Source organism: Anas platyrhynchos, chromosome 16 (genome assembly GCF_047663525.1).
Source record: "Anas platyrhynchos isolate ZD024472 breed Pekin duck chromosome 16, IASCAAS_PekinDuck_T2T, whole genome shotgun sequence".
Taxonomy (NCBI): domain Eukaryota; kingdom Metazoa; phylum Chordata; class Aves; order Anseriformes; family Anatidae; genus Anas; species Anas platyrhynchos.
In genome coordinates this window covers 9,982,514-10,003,533 of record NC_092602.1, presented here as the reverse complement: position 1 = coordinate 10,003,533, position 21,020 = coordinate 9,982,514, and the positions used below count along the sequence as shown (strand labels likewise).

At 51.3% G+C, this 21,020-nt stretch overlaps 1 long non-coding RNA gene across 1 annotated transcript; it reads left to right on the top strand.

The window, feature by feature from the left end:
- Positions 1 to 313: 313 nt before the first annotated feature.
- Positions 314 to 19,102, top strand: LOC113845356 (uncharacterized). Its single transcript, XR_005269759.2, has 3 exons — positions 314 to 490; positions 10,760 to 17,778; positions 18,816 to 19,102. It is a non-coding gene; the product is annotated as an uncharacterized lncRNA (long non-coding RNA).
- The last annotated feature ends 1,918 nt before the right edge of the window (positions 19,103 to 21,020 follow it).

The following is a 21,020-nucleotide window of genomic DNA, read 5'->3' as shown; positions in this document are numbered from 1 at the left end:
AAACACCGACCACACCTCTCCGATAAGGGACCGCTGGGGCTCGGGTTTGTTCCCCCAACACCAGCAGCCCCGAACAAAAGAGAGAAAGGGGGGAGAAAATAATATTTGCTCAGGTCCCCCCTCCGCTCGCCTTTGATTTATCTGTTTACAGCCGGGACCCCCTCAGTTGAAACAAAAAAAATCAATGAAAATGTAGTTGCAGAAAAGGCGGGCAAACTACTGAAAAAAAAAAAAAATTTGTGAATGGAAGAATGTGTTTGTGCGTTCATTGTTAAAATAAAGCCCAGCCCGTGACGTCGGCCGCCGCGGGCCAATGGGCGGCGGGCTAAGATTTTTAAATATCCTCCCCGGCGGCCAATGGGCGAGGCGGTGGCACAGACTAGCGCAGGGCCCGGCCAATGGCGGGGCCGCTATGCTAATGAGGACTTGGTCAGGCAGGAGCTGAATGTCAACTAGTCAAAGATGGAGGCCGGAGCGGGGAGGCCATGAGGTTCGTACCGGAGGGCTTTGCCCCGAGCGCCGGCGCTCGGGGAGCGGCGCCCGAGCCCGCCCGGCGCGGGGCCGGGGGCTCGGGGGGGCTCTGGGGAGGCCCCGGGGGGTGCTGGGGGGGCAGCGCGGGGCCGGTCCCGTCCCGTCCCGTCCTCGCTTTTGCGCCTCTTTTGGGAAGTTTCGCCTCCCCGCCCCGCGCAGCCCGGCTCGCCGCAGCCGGGGGGGCTCCGGGGCTCCGCCGCAGCCTCCTCCGGGGTCGCAGCCTGGGGGGCCGGGGGGGAAACGGCGGGAGCGGAGGGCCCCGAGGGGGAGCGGGGGGACGGCGGGGAGCGGCCCCGCTGCTGCCGTGCCCGTGGGGGCCCCGCGGGGCTCGGGGCAGAGGCGGGGGCGGCCCCCCCCGGGCGGAGAGCGGGGCGAGGCGGGGGCACCGCGGCATCCCCGAGCCCCGCTCTCCCGGAGCGCTTTCCCCGTGGGGCGGGCGAGCCCGTCCTGCCCTCCTTCCCTGGCTCCATCCCTCCTCGCCTCCATCCATCGCTGCCTCCCTGCTTCCCTCCGGAGCGGCTCCGGCGGCGAAGTTGCTGCCGGTGCCCCGGCGGGGGCCGCGGAAGGCGGCGGCGGGGCCGGGGAGCGAGGCGGGGAGCGGCCGGGGGCGGCCGGCGGCGGGGAGAGGCGGGGATGCGCGGGAGGCGTGCGGGAGGCGGCTGCGGGCGGGCTCGGCTGAAAACGCTTTGCCTAGGGGCGAGCCGGCTGCTCCCCTTCTTGCCCTTTTCCTCCCCCTTCTCCCGGTCCCTTTCTCGATGCAAAAAGCTCCGGAGAAAGCCGAGCGCGGTCCCGCGCCCCGCGCTCCGTTCGCCGCAGCCGAGCCGGCCCCGGCGAGCTTTGTGCGGCTCGGCTCGCTCGGCGCTGCTGCCGGCGGAGCCCCGCTGCTCTCCCCGCACACACGGCGTAGCTCGCTTTCCTCTAAGAGGTCCCGCTCTCTTCCCCCCTTCTCTTTTTGTGTCTCTTAAAACCCCCGAAGAGCGAGGCACTAAGTCACATGCTATCTCCGGCCAGTATTTATATTGGCTTAATATTTAAATCTCGTAAAAGTAATGCTTTGCTTAAATAGTCCAGAGTTTTTGCAATAAACCAGGGTGCGCAGCCCAAAGTGTTTCTTTGGCATTCTTGCACTTTGCCCCAATTCCACTCCGTTTCCCTCCAGTGTGTGGTCTTGAGTTGTGTAAGGAAGGCTCGTACCCTCGAACACAAACTGGGGCTCGGGAATTTAAAAAAAAAAAAAAAACTTCCCAAAGTTTAAAGCACATTCTTTCTTCTAGCTCTCTCTCTCTCTCTTTTTTCTTCCCCCACCCCCTTCTCTCTTTCTTTCCTCTTTTAAACATCTCCAAACTAGCCTAGGTTTCTGGGTTAGGGAGAAATTCTTGTCCAAAAAAAAGGAGAAAAAAAATAAAATTAAATCAGCAAATAACAACGATGCAGTTTAAGATTCTAATTGGTTGGGACACTTCCAAATCAACTGGCTTTTTGTTAATACTACTCTATAAATTTGACAACCAAAATTCATTTAGTGCATTTTCTCACTCAGCCCAAACTCCCCCAGACTCGAATCAGTTTAATTCATTGTAGCATTTGGTACGATTCTTACTCATCTGTACAGCTTATGGAAAATTGTTTTCAAGTTTGGATTTCTTTGCCTAGAATTTCTTTGCATTGTTTGAAGCTTGAAATCAAAGTATTTTGTAATTTCTCCAGTGATTCTTATTTAACAAGTAGTTACGTTTTCCAGCTTTAAGTTTGAAATTGTTTAAAGAAACAAATGGTAACCAGTTTGAAACCTAAAGACTAACAAGTTGACTTTTAAATGTTACTTATTGCTAAAATTATTTGGAATGTCTGATTTGTAATGATTAACTGATGTTTTCTCCTCACTACCCCTATATTCTTTCTGAAAAAAAGAAAGAAAATAATTCAATAGTAATGTTTTCACGATGCAAGCAGATGACTTTTAAAGGTCTCTCCCCTCCTGGATGGCAGTTGTTTTGAAAGCTTGTTTAGATGCTTGCAAAAAATAGCAAAACTTCCTCAGCACTTAAAAATAAATAGAAGCAATTTAAACTACTAGCAGGCATGTATATAATAAATACCAAATATTTTAGCAGATGATTCAGATGAAAGCAATAGAAAGAATATGAACTTCTCCTGCATTGTGTCTTTGAGATAATGTTTAATCTACTTCATTACACACCTACTTTTGTAACGTGCTGGGTCCTGAAATGCAAGGAGGACAATCCAATTCTGGTCTTTGCTTTCACGTGCTCTAATGCAGTACATTTGTCATGGAAAAGAAAAAAGTCCCTAAAACAACCTTGTCTAAATTCTTGCTGAATTAAATTTTAAGATGCAGTTGTGAAGTATTAAAATCTGACTTTAAAGAATAACATTGATTCAATGTGGTTGTCGAAGAAACTCCTTTTTTTTGAATATAACAAATCTGTTTTAGAGTAAATCATGCACAGAAGGCCATCACTTGGAGAAGTTTCTAACTGATTTATCACTTATATTGGAAAGTCTCTGAAGTATGCTGTTGTCCAGAGCCCTTTTTCTGTTGTACTACTGGCAATTATGATGAGCAGTGCAATATTAAAAGGGCATTGGCTGGCAGAAACATGACCCCCTTTAGCAGCCCACCCTCTTCAGAGTGGGCAAACAACCCTAAAATAGATGCCTCCTCCAGTGTATTTATGCACGTGTGTGAAATAAGGTTTTATACATGTGGGAGTGGTTTTAAGTAAGGAGACAGATCCTGGGTTATAGATTTTATTTGTCCTTATATATGAAAGGGCTGGAATAGTTTAAACACATCCTATTTAAAACAATCTCTAAACATTTCTGGGAGCTTTCAAGGCATCACATTACCTGCTTTGTTTACCGATATCCTGTGAGTAATTCATTATTCTACACACTCTAAATTTCTACACACTTTCATGCAATATCTACATGGAAATTTTTATAATGATTTCTTCATAGTTTTTCCCCTTTAGAAACTCTTCCCTGTATGTTCAAGGTGGTCCCTACCAATGTCTGTAGGGATTTAATGCTGTTGATTTGTTTCTATGAATCTGTTGTGTTTATGCTGTGATTTTTGAGTGGTGACACTGAGATATGCATGAGATTGAAGCACAGACACTATGTATTTTTGTATACAAGTCCCATCGTTTCTCTAACATTTTCCTCCACAGCAAATCAAAGCACTGTGTATTTATACCAGTCTATATATACACACACATCAGGCTTTTTGGTCTGTACTGGTCAACCACTAGAAAACACACAGCACAATTAAGAAAACTTCTGAAAGCACAGGAAGGGGCTGGCACTTTGTGTGATTTATTTAAATCGTGCAGTTCAGATTCATTGACTGACCAATTTAGTTTTTATGGAAACACATACGTTTGGGAATGCTGAATTAAGCCCCTTGTTCTTTTTATTCTCCATTACTATAGCAAAATATTTGATTGTATAAAACCTTCATAACGTACCGTGCCTAGATATACTGGGCATGTAGCAAAAGCCTGAATGGTTTGTTTAACAAGCCATACTAACAGTGCTCTTTCTCTCTCTCTCTCTCTTTCTTTCTTTCTCTCTCCCTCTCATTTTTTTAACTAACTTTTTGTTATTGTTGTTTTTTTTTTTACTTTGTCTAATTACGATTGCAAATAAACTTTGTCATGCAGAGTTTTATTGGGGCTAAACATAAAAACGTTATTGTGGTTAACACTGTAATGTAACAGTCCCTTACAAAAGGATGCAGGGCAGCTGTGCAGAACGTGACAGTGGCTGCTGGTATCGCTGGCTCTGACAATGTTGCACTACTGTCTGCACAAATAAAGCAGTGCAATAATATTGTCAAAGCATTTGGTTCCAGTCCTAATACATCCTTATGATCAGTTACTGTTGCACACCCAGCCCCTGACATTATGGGATTCTGTAGTTATTTAATGCATTTTAGGAGGCAACCATCCCCCTACTCTGATTCCTCCTCCCCACCCTGCCACAAAGGCTCGAGCGAGCGTTAAATTGTCAAGCTTGTGTAGAAATTGCCTAAAAAATCCATCCCCTCGTGTTTGTTTGTTTATTTTGTGTTTAGGTTGAGTGGTCTGTATGGAAATTCCTTGGGTTTTGTTCCCCGTTTTGACTGCTTCAGTGTACAAAATGGATTGCCCTTTCTGCCACTAGCGTGGGTTTGTGTGTCCAAGTTGTAAAATAAAACGCTGGCCTATTCACATTTTAAAGCCCTCTTGTCCTCCTTTAGAGCAATCACCACCTTTAAAAATATCCTGACCAAGTCTGAATCTTTTCTTGCTTCTGCTTTAAAAATTAGTCTTAGGAACGTCAGGATGTTGTTATTGTGTATGGAATTCAGTGACTTTAATATATACACGTGTATTCACAGGCAATTTAATTTTTGCTTCCTATTGATATATCTTCCAAGTTCCATCGTATTTCACTTTTAGAGGAATTACTGTTAAGACTAAAGCAATATTGATACCTTCATTTTCATTAAACAAAACAAAAAAAAAGAATAGGAGGCGCGTAAATAACAATCAATAGATTTTGAAAGACAATCTTTCTCTGCAGTTCTCAATAGCAAGCGTGGAGCGGGTCTGAGAGACGCAGGGATGATGCAGGCCTAGGAACCGTAATATTGCATTCAGAATTGATCTTTAAATAACAATCTGTTGGTGACTGTCACTCGCGGTGTGGTTGGAGGCAGATGTGGTATTTTCACTTGCAGCTGCTAAGAAAGGGGTTTGGAGGGCTGGGGGATGGGACCTTTCTCTCTCTCCCTCTCTCTCTCTCTTTTTTTTTTTCCTGAAGCCTTGAGCTGTTACCTTGGGAGCAAAGGGTGGGGGTGGGGAGAGCCGTCATATTGGAAATCAAATCTAGGTAAAGGAGCATTTTCAGATTGCATTGCGTACCCCAAGCCAGGCCAGGGTGTGCTAGCGAGCGAGCCATGGGGAGGCAGAAAATGGAGGACCACATCCTGAGGCGGGGGGGGGGGGGGAGGTGGGATCCTATTTTAGAGGGACAAGGGGAAGCCGAACCTCAATAACGCCCTCCATTCCTCAATGAACAAGTGAGCAAACAAAAGGCACCTTTTCGGTCCCCGGGGTGGTGAGGAGCTGAAGCCTGCCTCCCTTTCACACCCCGAGGAGAAGGCTAAGCCTCCGAACCCGAAGCGGAGGCTCGGGGCCGGTGGCGGCTGCAGTGCAGTGCCCAAGCCTCAGAGGAGGTAACCCGAGCCTCATGGCTCCCTCTCTCTGGAGCTTTCCTTTTCCTCCATCTCTGCGCGTTGCAGCCCGGTTGCCATTTTTGCGTGCGGTAAGGAGCAGGGAGGCCTGGGTAGCTGAGGCGCCTTCCCCTCCTGATTTTTAATTAAAAGCTAGGAGAGAGCAGGGTCTGTAGAGACCCTGGCAGTGAGGGGGGGACACCATCCCCCCGCCATCACTGGGAGCAGAAGAGGGAGCAGAGGGGATGCGCGAGGGGCCCTTCGCTGCGTCCCTCTGAGGAGGGTGGCAGGGAGGAGCGGTGCCCGGCTGGAGCCACCCCGCTGCAGGCAGCATGGAGCCCACCGGGCACTGGGGACAAGGGGCAGCCATGGCTTTAGGCCGGGCTGTAAGATGGCCTCTCTGAGGCCCGAGCCCGCCTTGTTTGGCAGTGCAGAGCTCCTGGGGGGAGCACACATGGAGCTACGCGTCCATGTGAAGCCCTGACCTTACAGACCGAGTGGTGGCACCGCTTGGAAACCTCCCCTGGGCAGGGGGGATTCGAGGCGTGCGATGCAGGGCAAGGCCTGGGTGGTGACAAGGACTGAGTTCCACTCGCCAGGGGCCACTATCCGAGTCCTGCTCATGGCCACTGGGGCCACTGCAGGCCCTCCACCGAGCTCAGGCTGCCAAAGGCAGCCCTGGGGGCGTGGGGGGCGAGGACTGGGGTCCCCTGCAGATCTGGGCCTGGGATGGAGGTTACACATTCCAAGCCCTTCCTTCCCCACTCGCTCTTTCTCTCTCTCTTTTTTTTTTTTTTTTAACCCTGCCTGGCTGAGGAATGTAACAGCGAAAAAAAAAAAAAAGCACTGGAGGAAAGCAAAAAAAAAAAAAAAAAAAAGCGGGGGGATTCGGAAGCAAAGGCCCCTTCAGGAGTCTGTATTTGTGCAAGGGAAACCATTTGCATGTGTGTGGAGATGCCAGAGTTTGTCTCCAGTTGGGTCGGAGGGGGAGGGCGCGGGAGGAATGCGGGGAATCAGGTCGGGCTGCGGGGGGAAGGGCTCCGGCAGAGCCTCCATCCTGTTGTTGCATAAACTTGTTAAAAGAACCCCTCCTCTGTGGAGGCAGCACACATAGGGTATTAGTGTGGTGGAGGAGGCCAGACCTGCGCCCTGGCTACACAACCAATTGGAGCGGAAAGTGAAATCAGATGGTTTAAGTTTTCAGAGGGATTTTTTTTTTTTTTTTTTTTTTTTTTTTTGCAGGGGGACTTTTTGAGTCATTGCATTGAGTGCTCGAGCCCTGTTAAGGTCGCTCCCGCTCTCGCTGCTCTTGGGTGGTTTGGGGACCGGGGCTGGGGGGCGTGCAGGAGGTGCCCGCTCCCCTCCTGCGGGGCCTTGCGGGGAGCACAGCCCTGGGCGAGGCGGTGAGGGCACTGAGGGCTGCCCCGAGCCCTGTGGGGCTCCCGATGGGGTGGCAGGCTCCGAGGTCAGCCCCACACACACGTCTCCACCAGCTGAGGCTGCTGGCAGATGCCCCGCTCACCCCGCTGTGTGCACAGGGCTGTGAGTGGGCCCGGCCCTCCCCAGGTGATAGGATTTAGCCCTATTTTGCTCCTGCTTTCAGTACCACAAGTCTTTTTTTTTTTTTTTTTTTTTTCCATCAGACAGCAGAGCACTGGTAAACACCACGCAGAAAAGCCGTATTGTGGGGTTACAAAGTCTAGGCTGTTTAAGGAGCTCTGTCATTCCTTTTAATGGAGCTCACTGACGCAGATCTGGCTTCTGCCAGCCGAGGAAATGTTGCTGCTGAGAAAAGGGTTATTGAAACCCACAAACTAAATATTATAAGCAAGAATCAAACGGCGGGACATTCTGGTGTGTAATCCCTCCTGATTGCAGGCGGAGGGAGGGGGGACATGTTGATAAGTGGCTGTGGGTGACAGAGGCCCCCGGCCTGGTGGGTGAAACGGGCTGGGGAAGGCAGCGTCTGCGGGGAGCACTGCCAGCACGGCCTCTCCGGAGGCTCACACCTGGACAGGTTGACTCTTGCATGGAAGCAAGAATCCCCTTTTTCTCTGGACGGATTTGTAGTAACTTGCAAGATAGACTTAAGGAGCCAGGACTGGAATGCTAAGAATTTTCTCTTTCAGAAAAAAAAAAGGGGGGGGGGGAGAGAATTAAAAAGGCAACACTTCCCAGTTTTAAAACAATGATACAATTACTAAAGAGGTTGGAAAACTCTAAATCAACCCTCAGCCTACAGCTGTTTCCAAAGTGTTTGCTCTGACCTTTGGTAATAGTGTCAATTTTGCTGCAGAAAATATATTGTGGACTATATAATGTATTTAATTGCAAGATGGCTTTTAAATGGTCTCCTTTCCCCAGGCTAGCGAAATGGCTGTGACCAGGGAAACGAGGCTGGACTGAAGCTTTGTTGTCCTGCCACGTTTTGTGAGGTTGCAACCGAGATGAACGTTTTTAAAACACTCTTGCCCGAAGTGGCACCTTTAACCACAAGGGAAAACAAACAAACAAACAGCAGTGAAGGGAAGGGGAAATGGCTCCCTAAACTACACCAAAGAGGATGAGGTCTGATCTCACATGGAGCGGGAGGCCTCTGAGCTCCAGAGAGGCTGCTCACTACTTTATATTTATCCTCAGGCTTCATCATTGGGACACTTCAGTCTCACCGATGCTTTCTGCTAACATCAGAAAAAGGGGGCTTAATCATCCAGCAATGACTCCACTACAGTTAGAGATTTCCCCCCCCAACACTACCAAAAAAAAAAAAAAGCTTTGATTATTGAGCAACATGTAAAGCGTTATTTCCATACTAGTCTGGGTGACATTTCCATTTAGTTTCTATAACTGTGATTAAAGGCGAGAGAGGTTTCTAAACATATCTAGAGATGCTGAGCCTCCTGGAGTATAAATAGCATGCATTTCATAATCTCGTGTTTAAACGTTTATTTTAAAATAACCCCCATATACATTCCAGAGAAGTCTCCCTGCTATAGGGCATAGATTGACCCTGGCTTTGCACATATTGTTTGCAAACTGGGGAAATACTATTGGGTATTTGAAGCCGCCTTTATTTTTCCTGTCTTGTTAAAAAAGAAAAAAGGGGGGGAAGTGTGGGGAGTCCTGTGCCAGTGCACCACTTGGAGATAAGGAAATTCTTGAGACACGTCTAGGCTCTCAGTGCAGATCCAGAAGCATAAAGGCATAGTATCTTAATTGCCTTTGCTTGGACTTTAACTCGTGGCTGACGTCTCTAATTACATCCCTTACTCCTTCCTGCCAGTTGTAGCTTCTGCAACTGCTGAAATTCTTAAGTTGTGTAGAAATTGTCAAGCCGTGCTTTCCCCCCACCACTACTGGTGCATTAGCAACGTCACTCGATGTGTGAATTGTATGTTTCGACTGTACGCTCACCAGTGGGCTTGTCTTTGGGCCACTGGAGAAGTTAAATTGTGTGTGTTAAGCATAAGTCTTGTTTGAAATAACATCGAGGCTGAAGAGTGGAAAACACATGGTAAACATAAGCAAAATAGAGACTGGACGGGAGTAGATGGAAAGGTAAGGCAGAGCCTAGCTGCATTTTTTTTTGTTCTCAGTCCAACTGGATGTCTAGGTTGCAGGGATTGCTGAGAAGCAGAGTGGCAGGGTTAAACGTGAGGGTTTGCCAAGGTAACAAGAATACCAAAGTTTGATAAAAACTCATTCTGAGCTGCTTACAGCAATCTCTGTGAACATGGCCTCTTAATTAGCGTGAGCAAAGGTTAATACAAATAAATAACGTGGAAGAAAGATTCCTGTTTGCTTCCAACAAGCATCACAAAGGACAGGGATAGGGAGGGGTTGGGGGAGACTGGAGATTTTGTTTATCAGTCCATTAGAAAAACAAACAATTAATGGAGCTTCCCCTGTTCTCTTTTCTTTGGCATGTCCTCGGTTTTCAGCTGCTTTGGGCAAGTCAGGCAACATCAAAGGGGATGCAGGGCTGCCTCACACCAGCATGCCAAACGCCAGGGATCTCTAATGGCAAAAACCAGATCAATGTGGTATGCATAAATTAGCCAGGAATCCATGAATTAGGGGATTGTCTCTCCATTACACTCTTATTTAATCCACTGGAAAGCAGGCTGAGGAAAGAGAAGCTTAAAGTGTCAAAATCATGAACTGGTTTGGGATGGCCTGGGAATGAAGTTTCCTTCATCTTCCTCTGGACTCTCAAGTGTTCCTACGTGAGGAAGGTGCTGGGGCAGGTTCACTGGGAGCAGGATTGCAGAGGAAGAGCCTTGCTGGCAAAGCAGCCCCAAAGCTGGAGGTGCCTCAGCCCCTCCCTGGGGCCGCTGCTGTGCTCAGCCCCAGCTGAAGATCGCGCCTTCCAGCCTAGGACAGAAAAGGTGCCAGGGAGGGGGCAGGAGGAGAACAAGCTGAACAAAACCAGCTAGGGCACAGCACGCGTGCGTCTCCAAACAGCGTCTGATCTGTGTGCGTTAACGTGAAGTCAGTGCTGGAGAGCCAGCCCTGCAGATCCTGTTTCGCTTTCTAATTTTTGGTGTGTACTTAATCCCGTGATTTCCAATGAAGGGAGGGATATTTTCAAACACTGGGCTCTCCAAGTAGGACAGCCCTGGAAAGGAAGTTCTCCGAGGGCTCGATGCCTATTACTAAGAGGTTCAAAATACAACTATCAATTAACCAAATAAATAGTGCTTCCCAGCCCCTACCAGCTCAGGCAGCTAATTGACTGAGTTTATTAATAAAGGAGAAATTCACACGCAAGAAGAAGGTGAGAACTGGGGACAGAGGTACAGAAACCTGGGTAAAATCCACACTGGTGTTACAGACGTCCTGGGAGAAAGGGACGGTGTCCCCAAACCGATTCTGTGGGGCCAGAGGTTTACTGCTGCTGCACCCCAGCCTCCCAGGAGCACAGGGTGCTGCGATGCACAGGGCAGTGCGCTGCTTTCTAACTTTTTACCCCTTCCCCATTTGCAGGCATGGAATGAAGCTCCCTCCAGTCACCTGCCGCAAGACACATTGTCCAGCTTCCTAACCTTAAGGATGAGACCCTATCAATATTGCCTCTGCTTTTGTGCTCAGGGTAGTAGTGCAATATTGCTTATAGGGTCTTTTCTTTTGGGGGTATTCTTCACGGAGAGAAGACAGCCACAGCAGGAAAAACTAATCCTATGTGCCCATCGAGTTAAGGGGAAAGTTGTGAAATATCGAGCCTTGTTAGATAGGCAAGTAATGGTGCGGAGACGTTACTTGTGACAAATAATTGTGCTATTGTGGTGACTCAGGTCCTGAGTAATGGGTGTATTTTCGATGCTATCGCACAGGATTCAAAATGGCCTTGTGTTTAAAAAGCTCACACGGTGACTGAAACTGGAGAAACCCATCGTGTCTCCATTTTAAATAGCACGAGTCCCGAGAGGTTTGAAGGGTGCCTATTTTACATCACGCTGTAAACACCCACCGAGGGATGGGAGGAGATACATAGCCACACTTGCTGTTTCCGCGCCTGATCCCAGCCCGAAAACCAGCGCTGTGCGAAGCAGGGCGCCGCACAAAGGGGCCGGGGCTCTGTTCCCGCTGACCTCCCCGCGGCAAAGCTCTCGCCTCTGCCCGGCGAGCGTGGCCGGGCCCGCGGCTCGCAGCGGGGTCGGGCGGTGGAGCGGGGCTGGGCACGGCCCCCGGCCCTTCCCCAGAGCCGTTCCCGGAGGTACGTGGGAAAGGAGCAAGGGACGGGGGCGTTAAATCTCTCCGCTTTGTGAGGGATCAGCTGGGGGCTGACAGCAGCCGGGATGGCCGAGTGGGTGGCCCTGCCTTCCATTTCAGGTGGTCCCCGCGGTCCCTTTCGGGACCTCTGGGGCCCAGGGAAAGGGGTGGTGGGAGGGGACTTTGGGGCCAGAGCGGGGCTCGGCGGAGCAGCCGCTGCCTCTGCGGGGCTTCACAAGCCGCTCCCAGGGCGGTGTGGGGCTGCTACAGCACAGCCAGGCTCGGGGTGCTGCCGGGGCTGCACTCGCTGCTTGGGGCTTCCCCCCCTCAAACACCCACCCAGCATCGCTGCGGGGGGAGGCAGCCAGCTCGGGGACAAAGCCAGGAAATTCCTCCCCCCCCCCTCCACCCCTAAACCCAGGCTCTCCCTCTGTGCCCCCAGCCCAGCAGCAGGGCCAGCGCTGGGACCACCGGGCGGGCTGCCCCTCTTTCCCTGTTGCACTACTGTCACGGTCGCAGCGAGCAGTGCAATAATGAAAGGGCGTCAGTGCGCCGGGGAGCGGCGAGAGCCGGGGCCGAGCTGGTGACAGCGAGCAGGGCCGGGCCCCCCACCCAAGAGCTGTCTGACAGGGGGCCGGGGGGAGCCGGGATCAAGACCCATGGCCAGGGGGAGCTGGGCACAGGGGCAGGGCGAGGTGAGTGGCCCCGCACAAATAAAGTGACTTCCCATGTCCCTGTCGCTGCCTTTTCTTCCTCGGGGGGGTTTCTTGCAGGTCACCAGCCTCCCCAGCAGTGGCGCACAGATGCAGAGCCCCCGCAACGTGGTTTTGTGGGGCCGGCCAGGCCTGTGCTTTGTGGGGAGAGGCCGAAGGCACTAATAGGACCGGGGGTCTTCCTGCCCTGTGGAGCCCGAGAAGCAGGCGGGAGGCATGCCCTGGTGCTGGGCTCAGCGGTGGGGTGGGAGGGAAGGGGCTGCAGTAAGGGAGAGCAGATCGGTGCTCTGCAGCTGGGAAGGCCAGGAAATAGCCCCGCGATTATTAGTGGCCATGGCGAAATGGATCCTTCTATAAAAGAGGGCCGGGGAGGGTTATTTCCTTTAGCAAAGGACCTTTCCACTCTGGCCTTTTGAACCCGTGCTTCTCCCTGGCACTGTTTCTGCTTCATCATGACTTTTTGCAGAGGAAGGTGAGTGCAGAAAGCGGACCGGCTCGAGGCGAGGGCTGCAATCTAATCCTGATGAAAAGGCTTTTACAGCCTATGCTTCATTTCCTATTTCTTTTGGATTCTCTCTTCCGCCTCTCACGTGCACAAGCAGATAGAAAAGCCGAATCCTTCCCTGCAGTCTCTCTCCCGGGGAAGAGTCAGCCCCCTCCCCAGCTTCACCTTCAGGCTGTGCACACACAAAATGGCTGCAGCAGCCTGTGGGTGGGCATGGAGAGCTCAGGAAGCCGCTTTTCTTTTTCCCACCCTGCCTGCCCAGGAAGCCCTTCTGCTTTTATTTTCTGTGGCATTTCGCTCTCGCATAGCTCTGTGCAAATCCAAGGGGGTCTCCTATGTGTAAGCTATGCATGGAATGGGAGCTGGGGAGGGAAACGGCCAGTTTGCATGAGAAGGGGACCTGTCGGGCCCCAGTGTTTATTTTTTTGCTGACCTTCTGGGGATATGGTCAGTGAGAGCTGTGACAGCTGCTGGAAGCGGCAGGGGCTTTGAAGATTGTGAAGGTTGTGACCTCGAGGCCCCTTTCCTCTCTCTGTCCCAGGAGCTGCTGAGTCAATCAGGGAAAAGGGGAGGTGAAACGGGGGCTGCTCTTTAGCCATTTTTCAATCGGTGAATGAAACAGGAAAGGACAAATGCAAGAAGAAAAAAGAGCGATTACTTCCACTTTGGTGCATTACTGAGAAGGGGGGATATCTCTTTGGCAAAAGATTATAACAATAATGGGAAACCACTGTGCTCCTGAGATCCAGCACCTTGAATAAAGGGGTTGACTGGGCAAGGAGCTGATGGCAGATCAATAACGCTAAATTAGGGGGAAAGCCTACAAACTCCTCATGGTTCAAAGCAGGAGGAAATCCACCTCTCATTTCCACCTGATACCAGCTCTAGATGTAGGGGGGGAACCCGGGTACCACTATCCTCCACCCCCTCCTGGACTTCACAGGACCACGGCTTCACCTTCGCTGAGCTCAGCTGAACGCTGTGGCTGTTGTAGGAGCCACTGAGGAGGGCTGCACCGCACACGCCAAAATAAAGGGACAAAGTACATTGTGCTGCATCCCTGGGGTGTGCATGCTTTCTAAGAGCATGGGCTTGCTTAGAAATCCACGCTCCGGGCAGCCCACGAGAGGGCTCTCAGCCCCCGAGTCCTCTCTAAGCCCAGAAAGTGGGGTTTAAGTCTTTTTCTCTTTCTGGATAATATGATCCTATGGATCTATCCTTTAAAATAGTAATCAGAACAGCAAACACAGCGCCTGGCTTCGGTTGACCAATACACAACAGAGGCAAAGAAGGCAAACAGCAGGCTTTTCAGTTAGTTTACACAGGGGGCACTTAAATACTGTATTGGTTACATAATACCATTTGGGGGTTGGGGTTTTACACATTCTTCTACTAAATATATCTGTGAGATTTGTTTTAAAGTGATCAACATAAATCCAGCCACAGCTTTAAGGGGGAAAATTCCTGTGATTAGACTTAATACCACTAGGTAGCTCACAGTGTATTTACTGAAAACCAACACACAATAGATTTCCCCCCCCCCCCAGCCTCGCACTTTGCTGCAGTGGAGGGTGTTGCTCTCCTCTAGAAGGGCTGCCATAGACAGCCACTTCCCCGCAGGAAGCACAGGCTGCTGGTTTTAGGGCCATATCCTGCTACTGTTCCACATCCAGCCCTCAGGATTCATCCCAGCGCGGGCTGAAGGCAGGATATGGTCTGGCAATCTTGACAAACTAAGTGCTAAGCGAGAGGGCGAGGCATATAAAAAATAAATAAATATCTGGGAGCCTTCTTGGCTGCGATTGATTATAAAAGCACAATTCACTGTGAACTCCTCCTGAGAATCCCATTCACATGGGACACCTGAAGGTATTTTCTCTTCCTGATGAGCCTTCCAGTAGGCATCCTGTTCCCATCCAAAGGGAGTAGCAGGTGGCCAAACTGCCCCACTGGAGGCTTGACAATGGCATTAGCTGAAGCCTGGCTCAATCTGTACACAACTCCTCAGGCTCCAGCTAAGCCCTTCCTGGGAACAGCAAGCGTCCCCGGGCAAGGCCCGGATCTAGCAGCCCCGTGTCCTTGCGAGGCACCCTCTGCTCAGAAGTGAACAGATGGGAAGAAGCGTCTCAAAGCAGCACAGCTTTAAAACCGTGCTCTTCTCTTCAGCGTGTTGTCACCAGCACCTCCGCGGGCAGAGATCTCTGCCATAAGGAGCGAGCAGAACGGCGGGTGGGTGGCTAATTGAGAAGGGGAGTTCCTCGGGGGCAAACCCGAAGTCTTTGCGGGTGCACAGAACAAGGTACACTGCCTGCACTCAGCACCAAACTCCAGCTCAGTACAAATCCTGCTTGCTGGCTCACCTGGGATGTGGGTGCGCCTGGTCCTGTAAACCTCCTCAGGCACACAGTGACCGGGTGGTGGCAATAAGCTGCTGTGCACGGTATAAACTCAAACCTAACAGTCTGCAGGGGTGTAATAAGGCAGTTACCTTAAAAGTCACCCTGCTACTACTACACCAAATGGCAGACCTCTACCTCCCTCAAAAACTGATCTGCTGAGAAGCACCACCTTTGCCAGGAGCTGCTACTTTACCAGCAGTTTATCCAGTTACAACCAGTAGGGAGTGACACTGGGTACAAAGGCACACTGCGCTAGAAGACAAACTCTGCTTTGTCCCTCTGTGAATCCCCATCACATTTCAGGATAAGTTTGGGTTGACAACAGCTGGTTTTACACAACCCACCAGCAATTCTGTTGCTTAATTTTCCCTTTACAGCAGTTACACCTTTAACATGATCTAAATAATTTAAAGAGGGAGGAAGAAAAAAAAAAAAAAAAAAGGAAAGAAACAAAAGGCAGACTCTGCCCTGAGAAAAGCAGAAAATGAAAGACTTCCAGACCTGAAGGAAATGGGGATCTCTCAACAGCCCTGGAGAAGCAGGGGAGGCCACCTCATCTGTAAGCTAAGAGACACCGAGCACCAGTAAAGGATTCCTCACTGCCAGCCCCCCACACCCTGACACCAAGCAATTCATTTAGGGCATTTATAGCAGCGTTTGGAGCAAGTCAGAGGGCAGTTTTGGCGTTCCCCTGTTGAATCTCTGGTCAAATTCTCTGATCAAAATCAACTTCTCCTTCCCCTCTTCACACACAGACATCCACCCCACTAAACTACAGAAAGGTGAACGCTTGAAAAAAAAAGAAAAAAACAACAACAAAAAAAAACAAACCGAACCAACACAAAAAAGAACCCCCCCCCAAAACCACTACAGACACACCAGCAGCAGGAGAGCTTTTAAATCGGGACGCGAGGCAGGTAGGGGTGGAAACCGGGTTAATCCCGAACCGGGGCTCCCGCACCGCTTTCTGTTATCCTGTACGAGGCAGCACCGGAGCCCCGTGCAGGTGGGGCGCAGCCAAACCCCGCAGCATCCCCGCCGGCTGCCGCGGAGCCCCGCAGACCGCGGGGGGAGCGCAGAAAAGGGGCTCCTGTGGCTCTCGAAAGGAGCCCGCTGCCAGCCGGCCCCGGCGCTGGGTTCCTGCGGTGTTGCCCTAAGGGAAGGCGGCCAAGGCCGGGGACGGGGCGGTGCGGGGGGAGCTCCGGCCAAAGCCCCTCCTTGAGCGGTTTTGGTTCACCCGGGGGCACGCAATAAAACGGGTGTAGGGAAGAGAGACCGCTCGCCAGGCGGTGCTGAGGCTAGGCACTGCCAGGCTTCCAGGCATCCCTGCCCCAAACATCCCCGAAACCCTCGCACATCCCTCCCTGCCCCTACGCTCCTGAACGCTAAACCCAGCGGGGCGTATCTGTTGGACCACCAGAGAGCAGAAAATCCGTTCTAGCGTCAAGGTGCCTTTCTGGCAAGAGTGGGCAACTTTCCTAGGGAGAAGGGCACTAGAAAGCAGCCCAGAAGGAGCGCAGTCGATTCTCATCATTAATTTTCCTCCCCAAACGCCCTTTAACGCAGCGCCCCGCTCAGCACCAGCCCCCCCAGCGCGGCCGGGCAGCATCCCGGCCCGCAGCCGTCGGAAGCGCCGCGGCCGGGGCTCGGCGGCGGGGGCTCAGCCAGGGGGGGTAGGGAAGGGCTGGGGACACGGAGCTCCCCCCGCCCGGCCCCCTCCAGGTCCCTGCTGAGCCCCACCGGGCTCAGAAAGCCTCTCTCCCCGGGGTACGTTAGGAACACTTGTTCTCCACCCCTAAAAGCCGCACGGGGAAGCTTCACGCCTCGGGGAGGGTCGGGTTTTCCTCCTTTTTCCCCCTTGCCCAGAAGCCCTGCAGGGGCTGCTGCCCGGTGAAGGCAGCTCCCCAAGGGCCGACCCGAGGCGCTTTCCCCCCCCAGGGGCTCGCAGCCCGGTGCCGGGGCACTGCTGGGACCTTTAAGCAAGGTCTCAGCTAACCGCAGCGAACAGCCTCCCGTCTCACAGGGAAACCCGCGGCCCCGCAGGATGCAGGTAGATTTTAACATTTTACCCCAGAGACTGGATTTGAAGCTCGACTGGGAGACCCCCTCCCCGCCCTGCTTCTTTTGTACGCGGTGCACCACAAACGGGCGTTTTGCTGCTCAGCTTTAGGGAAAATTGCCCCCGGCTCGCCAGGAATCGCCTCCGCACCCGCACCCAGGGAGGGCAGAGTTAATGCACGCAGCAGGATGATTTCTGCAAGAGAGACAGCAGATGGTGCTCCCTCGGGAGCAATTTCGGGAGGAGCCTCGCTTTCTGCGCTTCCCAGTTTCTGCTCGAGCCGCGCAGGTTTGACGCTGCAGCAGCCTTTTGGCGACAGTCACCCGGCAGCCGTGTACAAAAAGCTGCTGGCACAAACCAAGAATCCGTCCTCCTTGAGCAGGAGGGGAAGATACAAGCGGAGCAGGTCGGCTGTTACACGAGTGCCTCGCCACTTGGCACCCCGCACCCCGGGAATCCTCCGCATCTAACCCAGTAACCGCGCCAGCCCAGTTTGGAACAAGCTGGGAACTGCTGGAAGCTCGCTACGGGGCGCTCCCCCGCAGTGCCAGCAGCCGGACAGGGCTGGAAACCCTCTCTGAAGCCCTCCAGCAGCAGCGGAACCCTTCAGGTGCGAGGTGAGGGCTGGGGGCGCCTGGCAGCGCCCCCCCGGGGGCTCCGGCCGGTTCTGTCGGGCGGGCACCGGCGGGGCGGAGGAGGGAGCCGGGCTTTGCCAGCAGGCAGGAGCCGAGGGGGGGGGACACTGGGACCTCCGGCCACCCCCCGAGGATGGCGGTGACGGGGCTGGCTCCAAGCGCTGCCGCCCAGGCTCGCAGGAGGCTCCCGATGAAGAGCGGCTTCGCGCTGGGTGCGGGGGAATAGCGGCGGGTGGCTGATGCTGGGAGAACACTGCCAGGGAGAGGCACAGAGGGAAGAAAAAAGGAAAGCAAACCAAAACCCTACGTCCACCTGGCGAACGAGCCCCGGCTGCCCTCCTACCGCCGCCGGGCCCCGCACAGCACCGGGCTGGCTCCGGGGGGGGAGAGCATCGCTGCTGCCGGGAGCCGGGGCTGGCACGGGAGCGCTCCAGCTTCGGCTTTTGCTTTCGGAAGCTCGGAAAGACGCCGCGGGATTGCTGCATGCACCCAGGGAGCTCTGTTCCCCTCCTTTCAGCCCCCCTACACCGAAACCAGCACCTCCTTTTATTACGCAGATAACTGCCCTGAACCTCTACCTTAAGCAAGCGGACCTCACCCTTGGCCGCACTCCACGGGCAGCCAGAAACGCCCGGCGCATCCATCCCCTGCCAGCCTGCGCCCCCCGCTCGCTTCCCTCCCACGCCAGCCAGGCACGGCTGAGGGCAGCGACCCCCGGGGGCGGCAGGGACCACCAGTGCCCCCCCCGGCCCCGACCGTGCCGCGGGTGCGGGCTCCGAGCCCCCGCTGCCTTTGCCCGGAGCCGGAGAGCCCGGCACCGGCGGGGCAGCAGCGCTCGCTAGCGGCAGCTCGCGTCCCGCAGCCTCTTGCGGCTCTCGCAAGGCTTTAGGGCTTTAAAAAGTGGTAAGAGAGAAGACCCAGGACCTACCCGACCCTTTCTTTCCCCCCCAGGCACAAGCACCCTGCTCGCGTGCACGCCCCCCGAGTGTAGGTAATTTAAAGCGCTGTTTCCCACGCAGGACGGAGCAGTCACCTGGATTCTGGTGTCGAGAACAAACCCTGAAGTGTATAAAGGATCCTACGGGTCTCCATGGGGTGCCTACAGACCCAGGAACCAGTGGAAGGTATTGGAGGAAAGTAACAACATCAAATACCGATGATTAAGCATCACTGGAACAGGGGTTGGTCATTTTTTTCCCCTTCTTTCAACTTTTTTTTTTTTTTTAAATGATTTAACTTAATAAGAACAGATATACCCACTTAGCATTCCCAAACGTAATGGAATAAAAATGCTGGTTTATCTTTAGCTTTGTCATTCAGAATTAAAGATCATCCCACAGTAAGTCTCTTCTGGCAATTTAAAGCAGTGAAAGCAGTAACAGACCTCATCTATACTGACAAAGAAGGCAAAGTATGTGGCAAGTGTCTGTATGCTGAGCAGTTAGACAAACCTTTAAAAAAAAACTGCAGGAAATAAGAGAGTAAGAGTGTTTGCACTCACAAGTTTCCCTATCCCCATATGAACATGCCTCCACAACTGCGCCATCCCACACTGAATTAGGTATGGTCTATATACACGTTTACATGAAATAGATGCAGCATTTGGCAGAATTTTCAAAGTAGAGAACTTGAAGCAGATTTCTTTCGGCAAATATTCCCACTGAGAACAATTATGAAGATCCCTCTAATGCTTTTCCCCCCCAAAGCTTTTCTAGCTTGTTAAAGGCAGCGTAACACTGGCACACCTTCTCTCAGAGCTCCTGTAACAGCATAATGAGCAACAAATTGCAGAGCACCTACCAGTTGTTTGAAAGCACTACATTCTGCTAGCATCAGCAACCAAAACATGTAGTTTTTACTTAGCCTTAGAGCGCACACAGAGCTTTGGAAGGAGGTACTATAGAGCTTACATTGCCACAGTAGAAAATAACAAAGGGAAAGAAGAGAAAGCAGCAAAACAGTGTTTCAAACTTTCATATCTATATCTGAGTATTTCACGTTTTACTCAAAGTCCCAACATCTTTAGGCAGATAAATTACACGGAAAACAAGCAAAACCAAAATCCAATAAAAGAATCTTCAGTTTCTGAAGTCTCTAGTCCTCAGCTGTGGAGGATGAACTGAAAACTTGAATTCTAAGCAGTCAGAGTAAATAAAAACACTTGAAAGAGATTCTGAAGTCTCAGTAATGCAGTTTAAAGCATAAAAGACAACATTAAACAGATACTAATGGAGGTCTTGTAAGTCTAGGAGTTATATAAAAAGGGAAGCACATTAGCAGTTGTACAAGCCATCATTTTTTACAGCTACGAACCTCTGCATTTCCTACATTAACTCATGACTTTTATAGTCTGCATTTAGCACATTACCAACGACAACAGTTATCTCAGCATTCCAATAGGCTTTTCCAAACTAAGGTACTTCAACTCGAGTTGTTTAACAGCATAACTTCTGTAGTGAAAAGAAGCAAAACAAACAGAGCTACCTGGCACACAGACTGATGTGAGCCACACAGACCTACCCTTTCTCAGCTAAACCAGTATTCCATAAGTGCACCAACAAACACATATTTAACTCTTACTGACAGAGAACTCATTGCCAAATTTATTTTTTCCTTATGTAAATGCAACACCTGCAATCCTTAAATAGCAACATTCAACTAAGATTCATAAGAAAACAAAATAATCTTACCTTATTTGAAGAATAATCAGGCATTGCAGAATGACAGCTACAGAGGAGTCTTGTTTTGTAGGATGTGAAGGGTCTTCACTAGTATCAAAAACCCTTAACTAAAAACTGGAGCTAGCCTGTGAAGCACCACTGCATAAGGCACTAGATAAGAAGCAGACAAGTGTAGGTACAGCTAAAGTCTAAATGAAACTGCGTTGGTGTGTTGCACCTCATCAACACAACTCTCTAACACAGCACCACATGACTGACAATTTAAAAGCAGCAAATCACTTTCCTGCTTCTTTAACTGATTGACTAATTCAAGACATAATTAGCAAGCTGTTTACACATGGAAACAAAACCACCTGGGTTTTCTGACTTTTCATACTCATTTAGCGAGCTTTCCTGTTTAAAACCAATAGAAAATGTATGGTACTTCAAATTTTAATCAGTGGTTCCAGCATCACTGTATAACACATACTCAAGAGTTATTTTTTTCATAAAAATAAAACACAGGAACACAGAAATTCATGCCTTATTCATAGTAGATTCCTT